Genomic DNA, 11,164 nt, shown 5'->3' on the forward strand with positions numbered 1-11,164 from the left:
TATCCTGCACGTTTTATATTTATAACTTATATACAATATTAGTTATGTATGGAATTTATATTTATATATATATATATATATATATATATATATATATATATATATATATATAAATAGTAACCTAGTTATTATTTTACATTTTAAATTCCAAAGATTACATTTTATTAATTCTAATTATTATATATATTTACATTTATATACATATATGTATTTAGTTAAAAAAAATAATGGTTCGTGAATCGTGAATCGTCAGAAACAGTCAAAGGGTAAAAATCACTTCAAAATATTTGAGATTCAATATTACAGACTTTGCTTATCGTTTCGAGATCATATAAAGATTAAGTTTAAATTTGGTCGGAAATTCACGGGTCACTACAGTACCTACCCGTTAAAGAAATTTCGTCCCGAAATTTGAGTGAGGTTGTCATGGCTAACAATTAAAATGTTTTCATGGCAATTATGAGTTGATAAATAGAATTTTATCACAGGGTGTAACCTGGATAAAATAATTCGATTATTCAAAATGTACGAGTGAAGCTATCACGAAAGAATGAAATGAAGAAATAGAGATTCGTCTTAGCTTTTGACGTAACCAGGGTTGAATTTAGAACATAATGTGCGTCTTAATTTTTGACGTAGTCATGGTTGAATTTAGAAAATAAGATGCTTCTTAGCTTTTGACGTTGTTTTGCTTGAATTACGAAATTCAAGGGATTTAAAGAAAATCTTCGAAATCTAAAAGATTTGATTCTTCGACGAATAAGGAAATTAGGATCTCTCTAATTAAATGCGGAGATCTTTCTTGCTTCCTCTATCAGACATTTTACTATAAATTAACTTCTCCCGTTCCATTACTTTTACCATTCCTATACTTAACTCCAAAATTCAAAAGATTGAACAAATGCTTAATCCAGTTCAAATCCTTGTCCTCACCCTTACTATCGTAACAATCATTCTCCTTTTTCCAACTTCCACCGGACGAATCTGTTTACTTCTACTTTTACCTTGGGGGGATATTATTCTTAATTCTACCGTGTCTTTATATTACTATTCGTATTAATATCCCCGGTTTGAAACCTTCGTGTTGTTATTGGGTTTTATATTTTCTCTTATATTTTGGAATACCTGTTTCCGTCTTCTATAACCATTGTCATTCACAGTTAATGCTCTCTCTTATTTGCTGCGATTTATACCCCCTTTCTATCTCGGAGCTTCATGCTTTTGTTTTCTTTTTGCAAGTAACGGTCCAGAATTCATAGGTGTGGAGTTTCGAATGAGCTTAATTTCTAAACAAGAAAGAACATATTAGCACGATTTGATTTGTCAAATTACCAGAATCACTGATAATAGAACTATCAAGAATATATTTTCTTGATATGTTCAGAAGTTAATCAGAATGAAAGAGTCATGTAACATGACACATGATGACGTTATAATCTGTGAATCATCATGTTCCATTTAGAAACTCAGCATGACTTACTTAATATAATCACGTTGATCAAGTGTCATTATATTATACTAACTCATGCATCAGTTCCCAACATTACTTCAATAACATTCATATTTTAAGCTCGAAAGTTTACAGAATATAGAAACTAACAGTTTCTATATGATGTAACACTGATAGCACGAAGAGATTAATGATTTCAGATAAGAATAGTTATGAGAATATCTTTAGAAATATGGAGGATATTTATAATGAAAGATACGATGATATCTTGGAATTTCTAATATCGAAGGATGGTGAAGAAAATTTGTCCGCAAGAGTTTGGAGTCAAAAGCAAGGTATTCGCTAAAGATTTCATCAGAAACAGAATCATCAGGATTCTTTGAAGGCAGGTTTTATTCTATGTGATTTGTCCACAGTCTCCTTCATGGTTTGCTCAATCTATTTTCGATTACATATTTTCCATTGAGTGTTTCCAACACTCCATCCTTCATCATCAAACTTTCGATTTTTAAAGTCGTTTACAGTTTTAGTTGTTTCATCAGTACCTCCTAACATTCAGAGAACTGATTTGTAAACTGGGTGCTGTTCAAAATTTCAGAATGGAAGATCATAGTTCTAAGAGATAAATGCTATATGGATACATATAACTGTTGATGTGGAAACGTCGCGAGACTCACAATACAGATTTGCTGATTCTCGGTAATTGGTATGGCAATTCTTGTTACAAGATGCGGATGAGTACATGATGAGACTTCAATAGATAAACATAGTGATTTGTCGGAGAGATTTAAGCCAAGGAGCAACGAGGTTGCTGGTACGTCTGCTGGTAATATGATGGAATATAAAAAGTTCCCTGGTAATAATAAAAGAGCACGCATATATATATCAAGATTATAATAAGGTTGTTTCGAACGAAAAGTCAAAGTTGACTTGCTGGAGCTGTGATAAAATTTGCTACTTTGAAAGGGATTACCAAGTTATTTTGGGTAATAATAATGCTAAAGGAGCTAACACAGATACGGGTTAAACGTTTTACTCAGGTTCCGAGTGTTTTCAGGTGCATAACTATATGCATCAATCTCTTCTTCCGTAGATGAAGTGCGGTTGGTTCATACTCTCGATTGAAGTGTTTTCAAGAATCATGAAAGGTTTGAACGCAGATTGTAATCGCCAAGATACAAATGAAGTTTAAAATGGAATCAAGTGGCAAACTTGAAGAAATGTTTAGTTTCATATGTTATAATCAATATTTTAATTCATTTTAATTGTCCAATGTTATTAGTCCACAGTCGATAATCCACAGTTGATAGTCCAATAATTCATATATAATTTAATATATAATACTCGAATTAATTAATACGTATCGTGACCCGTATACATCTCAGACTCGATCACAACTCAAAGTATATATATTATTATAGAATCAACCTCAACCATGTATAGCTAACTCCCGCATTACTGCATATAGAGTGTCTATGGTTATTCTAAATAATATATATAGATGGGTCGATATGATATGTCAAAACCTTGTATACATGTCCCGATATTTTAAAGTGCGTAAAATAAATAACATAAATTAAATGACGATAAATAAAATTGCGATAATTAAATTACGATAAATAAAATGTAATCAGTTAGCTAGTGTAGTGACCCGAACTTTTCCATGTTTATATATATATTAAATAAAATTGTTATGATTAAGTGTTTCCAACATGTTAAGCAATCAAACTTGTTAAGACTTGATTAATTGAAATAGGTTTCATATAGACAATTGACCACCCAAGTTGATCGGTGATTCACGAACGTTAAAACTTGTAAAAACTATATGATGACATATATATGGATATATATATATAGTTAACATGATATTATGATAAGTAAACATATCATTAAGTATATTAACAATGAACTACATATGTAAAAACAAGACTACTAACTTAATAATTTTGAAACGAGACATATATGTAACGATTATTGTTGTAACGACATTTAATGTATATATATCATATTAAGATATATTCATACATCATGATATCATGATAATATAATAGTTTAAAATCTCATTTGATTTAATAAACAATGGGTTAACAACATTTAACAAGATTGTTAACCTAAAGGTTTCAAAACAACACTTACATGTAACGACTAACGATGACTTAACGACTCAGTTAAAATGTATATACATGTAGTGTTTTAATATGTATTCATACACTTTTGAAAGACTTCAAGACACTTATCAAAATACTTCTACTTAACAAAAATGCTTACAGTTACATCCTCGTTCAGTTTCATCAACAATTCTACTCGTATGCACTCGTATTCGTACTCGTACAATACACAGCTTTTAGATGTATGTACTATTGGTATATACACTCCAATGATCAGCTCTTAGCAGCCCATGTGAGTCACCTAACACATGTGGGAACCATCATTTGGCAACTAGCATGAAATATCTCATAAAATTACAAAAATATGAGTAATCATTCATGACTTATTTACATGAAAACAAAATTACATATCCTTTATATCTAATCCATACACCAACGACCAAAAACACCTACAAACACTTTCATTCTTCAACTTTTTTCATCTAATTGATCTCTCTCAAGTTCTATCTTCAAGTTCTAAGTGTTCTTCATAAATTCTACAAGTTCTAGTTACATAAAATCAAGAATACTTCTAAGTTTGCTAGCTTACTTCCAATCTTGTAAGGTGATCATCCAACCTCAAGAAATCTTTGTTTCTTACAGTATAATATCATTCTAATACAAGGTAATAATCATATTCAAACTTTGGTTCAATTTCTATAACTATAACAATCTTATTTCAAGTGATGATCTTACTTGAACTTGTTTTCGTGTCATGATTCTGCTTCAAGAACTTCGAGCCATCCAAGGATCCGTTTAAGCTAGATCCATTTTTCTCTTTTCCATTAGGTTTATCTAAGGAACTTAAAGTAGTAATAATGTTCATAACATCATTCGATTCATACATAAAAAGCTAACTTAATGATTTAAAACCCGGAAACACGTTAAACACCATAAAACCGGATTTACGCCGTCGTAGTTACAACCGGGGGCTGTTTTGGTTTGGATAATTTAAAACTATGAAAAACTTTGATTTAAAATCTATACTTCTGGGAAAATTATTTTTCTTATGAACATGAAACCATATCCAAAAATCATGGTTAAACTCAAAGTGAAAGTATGTTTTTCAAAACAGTCATCAAGATGTCGTTCTTTCGACGGAAATGACTACCTCTTTCAAAAACGACTTGTAACTTGTATTTTCGACTATAAACCTATGCCTTTTCTGTTTAGTTTCATAAATTCAAGTTCAATACGAAACCGTGGTTGCTTAAATCACTCAAAACGGATTAGAAACGAAGAAATGGCGAGCAAAACAAAATTGGTAAAAACTACTCATTTTAGCTACGTGAAAATTGGTAACAAATCTATTCCAACCATAACTTAATCAACTTGTATTGTATATTATGTAATCTTGAGATACCATAGACACGTATACAATGTTTCGACCTATCATGTCGACACATCTATATATATTTCGGAACAACCATAGACACTCTATATGTGAATGTTGGAGTTAGCTATACAGGGTTGAGGTTGATTCCAAAATATATATAGTTTGAGTTGTGATCAATACTGAGATATGTATACACTGGGTCATGGATTGATTCAAGATAATATATATCGATTTATTTTCTGTACATCTAACTGTAGACAACTAGTTGTAGGTTACTAACGAGGACAACTGACTTAATAAACTTAAAACATCAAAATGTATTAAAAGTGTTGTAAATATATTTTGAACATACTTTGATATATATGTACATATTTGTTATAGGTTCGTGAATCGACCAGTGGCCAAGTCTTACTTCCCAACGAAGTAAAAAATATGTGAAAGTGAGTTATAGTCCTACTTTTAAAATCTAATATTTTTGGGATGAGAATACATGCAGGTTTTATAAATGATTTACAAAATAGACACAAGTACGTGAAACTACATTCTATGGTTGAATTATCGAAATCGAATATGCCCCTTTTTATTAAGTCTGGTAATCTAAGAATTATTGAACAGACACCCTAATTGACGCGAATCCTAAAGATAGATCTATTGGGCCTAACAAACCCCATCCAAAGTACCGGATGCTTTAGTACTTCGAAATTTATATCATATCCGAAGGGTGTCCCGGAATGATGGGGATATTCTTATATATGCATCTTGTTAATGTCGGTTACCAGGTGTTCACCATATGAATGATTTTTATTTCTATGTATTGGATGTATATTGAAATATGAAATCTTGTGGTCTATTGTTACGATTTGATATATATAGGTTAAACCTATAACTCACCAACATTTGTGTTGATGTTTAAAGCATGTTTATTCTCAGGTGAATACTAAGAGCTTCCGCTGTTGCATACTAAAATAAGGACAAGATTTGGAGTCCATGTTTGTATGATATTGTGTAAAAACTGCATTCCAGAAACTGATTTCGATGTAACATATTTGTATTGTAAACCATTATGTAATGGTCGTGTGTAAACAGGATATTTTAGATCATCATTATTTGATAATCTACGTAAAGCTTTTTAAACCTTTATTTATGAAATAAAGGTTATGGTTTGTTTTAAAAATGAATGCAGTCTTTGAAAAACGTCTCATATAGAGGTCAAAACCTCGCAACGAAATCAATTAATATGGAACGTTTTTAATCAATAAGAACGGGACATTTCAGTTGGTATCAGAGCGTTGGTCTTAGAGAACCAGAATTTTGCATTAGTGTGTCTTATCGAGTTTGTTAGGATGCATTAGTGAGTCTGGACTTCGACCGTGTTTACTTGAAAAATGATTGCTTAACAAATTTTGTTGGAAACTATATATTTTTAATATGTTAATATTATGTGATATATTAATCTCTTAACATGTTTGATATTATGTGATAGATGTCTACTTCTAGAACAAGTCCCATTGACTCACCTAATAATAATGAAGAGTTAAATGTAAATTGGAATGATTCGTGGACTGATTCACAAGTTCCCGAAGAGGAACCGGAAGAAGAGTCGGAACCGGAAGAAGAATCGGAACCGGAAGAAGAAATAGAACCAGTGGGAGAAATAATAAAACGGTTAAGTAGAAGAAAATCCTCAACCAACCGACCAAAGTTAATTATGGTCAATGGTGTTTCCGCCAAGGAAGCAAAGTATTGGGAGGATTATCAATTCTCCGATGAATCGGATCCCGACAAGGATTCCGATGATGTTATAGAAATTACCCCAACACAATTTAATAAGGCAAAAGAGAACAATAAGGGAAAGGGCATAAAAATAGAGAAATTTGATTCCAAACCCGATGAACTTTATATGTATCATCAACACCCGTATTTCTTAAGTTGTAACAATAACCCGGGAACCTCTAAACCACCAGGTTTTTCTAAACCAATGTGGAAAACGACGGGTCGTATTAGGGGAACATCATATATCCCTAGAAACTTGGCAAAATGAACCAAAACCGATGAAGAAGAAACGAGCGAGTCAGAATAAGATAGTTGTATTCGTGTGGTGTAATATATGTAATATAGTGTGCTTATGCTTTATGATATATGTAAAAATTGCTTGTATTAATAAGTATTTTTTTTTTATAAATCTAACTCTTGTCTATTTTACAGTATAAAAACACAAAATGGATAGACAACCCAATATTTTAAGAGACCTATCCGGAGACAAGATTGATAAAATCTTGTCTAGAGTCGGTCAGAATTCCTCGGCACAACTATTTAAGGCGAGATCAGTTTGTAAAACATTCGAAGAACGTTCCAAGAATGTCTTGGTTTATAAGAGACTTTCGTTTGAAAGATGGGGGATATCACATTGGGAAACCCATAAGTTACGATGTGTTTACTTTGACGCATATATTGCGGGGAACCCAAATGCTATTTTACGTAACGGGTTAAGAAATTATTTTGACTCAATGTATCCGAATATAGGACTTCATGATTTAGAAAAAGCGGCTAACATGCAACATAAAGAAGCATGCTATGCTTACGGGTTAGTAATGTTCGCTTCTCACCAAAGTAAGAAAAAGAACATCGGGCTACAACTATTAAACAAAACGTTCCCACAAGTGACGAAGTCGGTAATTGGGGTAAGAAATGAGGTTTTTAGGTTATTACAAGACTGTTGGTCATTACGTAACGCTCGTCCCTTTGACGACGTTACAACACGCTGTCTTATCAACGGCCATAACGGTTATGTTCCACAAGACCAAGGATGGGAAGTAGTCCTAGTAAGACCAGAATGCATGACTTGTTTCTGGACGTATGAATTACGTGTCTTTATTGCCTTTGTTGAACGACTTGTGTACTAGCTAGAATTATCTTCACAACCATCTTGTATCAAATTTATTGTGTGCTATATTTCATGCTACATGTAAAATAAGCGGTATTGTAAGTTTGAAAAAATATTGTGTAAAAGTTTGAACGCGAAATATTATTATAATCAGTTTTTCATATAGAATTGTAGTAGTTGAATTGTATATTAGCTACTAAGTATGAACTTAACGGGTAGGTACTACCCGACTTTAAACTTATAAATGCTAATATGAAGAAAAAGCTTTTATAAATGAGTTCATATTATGCTACGAGATACTATTGACTACTCTTAATATTCTGTATGATTCACTTGTTTCATTTGACTATTTTGAAGGAAATGGCACCAACTACTCGACACACCTTGAATATGAGCTAAGAGGAATTTCGTGCCTTTCTTGCTTCAAACATAGCCGCAGTACAGGCTGCGCTACATACCAACAATAACCTTGGATCTAGCAGTACAGGAAATCGTGTAGGATGCACCTATAAAGAATTCACTGCCTGCAAACCTTTGGAATTTGATGGAACCGAAGGACCGATCGGATTGAAACGGTGGACCGAGAAGGTCGAATCGGTGTTTGCCATAAGTAAGTGTACTGAAGAGGACAAAGTGAAGTACGCTACGCATACCTTCACAGGTACTGCGTTAACATGGTGGAATACTTATCTAGAGCAAGTGGGACAAGATGATGCTTACGCACTACCGTGGTCAGCATTCAAGCACTTGATGAACGAGAAGTACCGTCCCAGAACTGAGGTCAATAAGCTCAAGACAGAACTTAGAGGGTTACGAACCCAAGGATTTGATATTACCACGTATGAAAGACGATTCACAGAATTGTGCCTATTGTGTCCGGGAGCGTTCGAGGATGAGGAAGAGAAGATCGAAGCGTTTGTGAAAGGATTACCGGAAAGAATCCAAAAAGATATAAGTTCACACGAGCCCACCTCCATACAACAGGCATGTAGAATGGCTCACAAACTAGTGAACCAGATTGAGGAAAGAATTAAAGAACAGACGGCTGAAGAGGCCAATGTGAAGCAAGTCAAAAGAAAGTGGGAGGAAAACGGTGATAAGAATCACCAATACAACAACAACAGCAATTACAACAATAATCGCAACAACTATCCCAACAATCGCAACATCAATCGCAACTACAACAAACGACCCAACAATAACAACAACAACAACAACAACAACAACAACAGCAACTACAACAATCATCCCAATAACAATAACAACCGCAACAACAACAACAACAATTAGAAGCAGCTATGCCAAAGGTGTGAAAAGTATCACTCGGGGTTCTGCACCAAATTTTGCAACAAGTGTAAAAGAAATGGTCATAGCGCGGCGAATTGTGAGGTCTACGGACCAGGGGTTAACAGAACGAAAGGAACAAATGGTGTCGGAACGAGTAATGGCGGAGCAAGTAGTGTCGGAGCAAGTTATGCCAATGTAGTTTGTTATAAATGTGGAAAACCGGGCCACATTATTAGAAATTGCCCGAACCAGGAGAACACGAATGGATAAGGCCGCGGAAGAGTTTTCAATATTAATGCGGCAGAGGCACAAGAAGACCCGGAGCTTGTTACGGGTACATTTCTTATTGACAATAAATCTGCTTACGTTTTATTTGATTCGGGTGCAGATAGAAGCTATATGAGTAGAGATTTTTGTGCTAAATTAAGTTGTCCATTGACGCCATTGGATAGTAAATTTTTACTCGAATTAGCAAACGGTAAATTAATTTCAGCAGATAATATATGCCGGAATCGAGAAATTAAACTGGGTAGCGAAATATTTAAGATTGATTTGATACCAGTAGAGTTAGGGAGTTTTGATGTAATAGTTGGCATGGACTGGCTGAAGAAGGTGAAAGCAGAGATCGTATGTTATAAAAATGCAATTCGTATTGTACGAGAAGAAGGAGAACCCTTAATGGTGTACGGAGAAAAGGGCAACATGAAGCTACATCTTATTAGTAATTTGAAGGCACAAAAACTAATAAGAAAAGGTTGCTATGCTGTTCTAGCACACGTCGAGAAAGTACAAACTGAAGAAAAGAGCATCAATGATGTTCCCATCGCAAAAGAATTTCCCGATGTATTTCCGAAAGAATTACCGGGACTACCTCCACATCGATCTGTTAAATTTCAAATAGATCTTGTACCAGGAGCTGCACCAATAGCTCGTGCTTCTTATAGACTCGCACCCAGCGAGATGAAAGAACTACAAAGCCAACTGCAAGAACTATTAGAACGTGGTTTCATTCGACCAAGCACATCACCATGGGGAGCTCCTGTTTTGTTTGTCAAGAAGAAGGATGGTACATTTAGGTTGTGTATTGACTACAGAGAGTTGAACAAACTTACCATCAAAAACCGTTATCCACTGCCGAGAATTGACGACTTATTTGATCAACTACAAGGCTCGTCGGTTTATTCGAAGATCGATTTACGTTCTGGATATCATCAAATGCGAGTAAAGGAGGATGATATTCCAAAAACTGCTTTTAGGACGCGTTATGGTCACTACGAGTTTATGGTTATGCCGTTTGGATTGACTAACGCACCAGCTGTGTTCATGGACCTTATGAACCGAGTATGTGGGCTATATCTTGACAAGTTTGTCATTGTTTTCATCAATGACATACTTATTTACTCAAAGAATGATCAAGAGCACGAAGAACATTTGAGAAAAGTGCTAGAAGTATTGAGGAAAGAAAAACTGTACGCTAAGTTTTCAAAGTGTGCATTTTGGTTGGAAGAAGTTCAATTCCTCGGTCACATAGTGAACAAAGAAGGTATCCAGGTGGACCCGGCAAAGATCGAAACCGTTGAAAAGTGGGAAACCCCAAAAACTCTGAAGCATATACGTCAATTTTTAAGATTGGCTGGTTACTACAGAAGATTCATCCAAGATTTCTCCAAAATAGCAAAACCCTTGACTGCATTAACGCATAAAGGGAAGAAATTTGAATGGAAGGATGAACAAGAGAAGGCGTTTCAATTATTGAAGAAAAAGCTAACTACGGCACCTATATTGTCATTGCCTGAAGGGAATGATGATTTTGTGATTTATTGTGATGCATCAAAGCAAGGTCTCGGTTGTGTATTAATGCAACGGACGAAGGTGATTGCTTATGCGTCTAGACAATTGAAGATTCACGAGCAAAATTATACGACGCATGATTTGGAATTAGGCGCGGTTGTTTTTGCATTAAAGACTTGGAGGCACTACTTATATGGGGTCAAAAGTATTATATATACCGACCACAAAAGTCTTCAACACATATTTAATCAGAAACAACTGAATATGAG

This window comes from Rutidosis leptorrhynchoides, chromosome 1 (genome assembly GCF_046630445.1).
Source record: "Rutidosis leptorrhynchoides isolate AG116_Rl617_1_P2 chromosome 1, CSIRO_AGI_Rlap_v1, whole genome shotgun sequence".
Taxonomy (NCBI): Eukaryota; Viridiplantae; Streptophyta; class Magnoliopsida; order Asterales; family Asteraceae; genus Rutidosis; species Rutidosis leptorrhynchoides.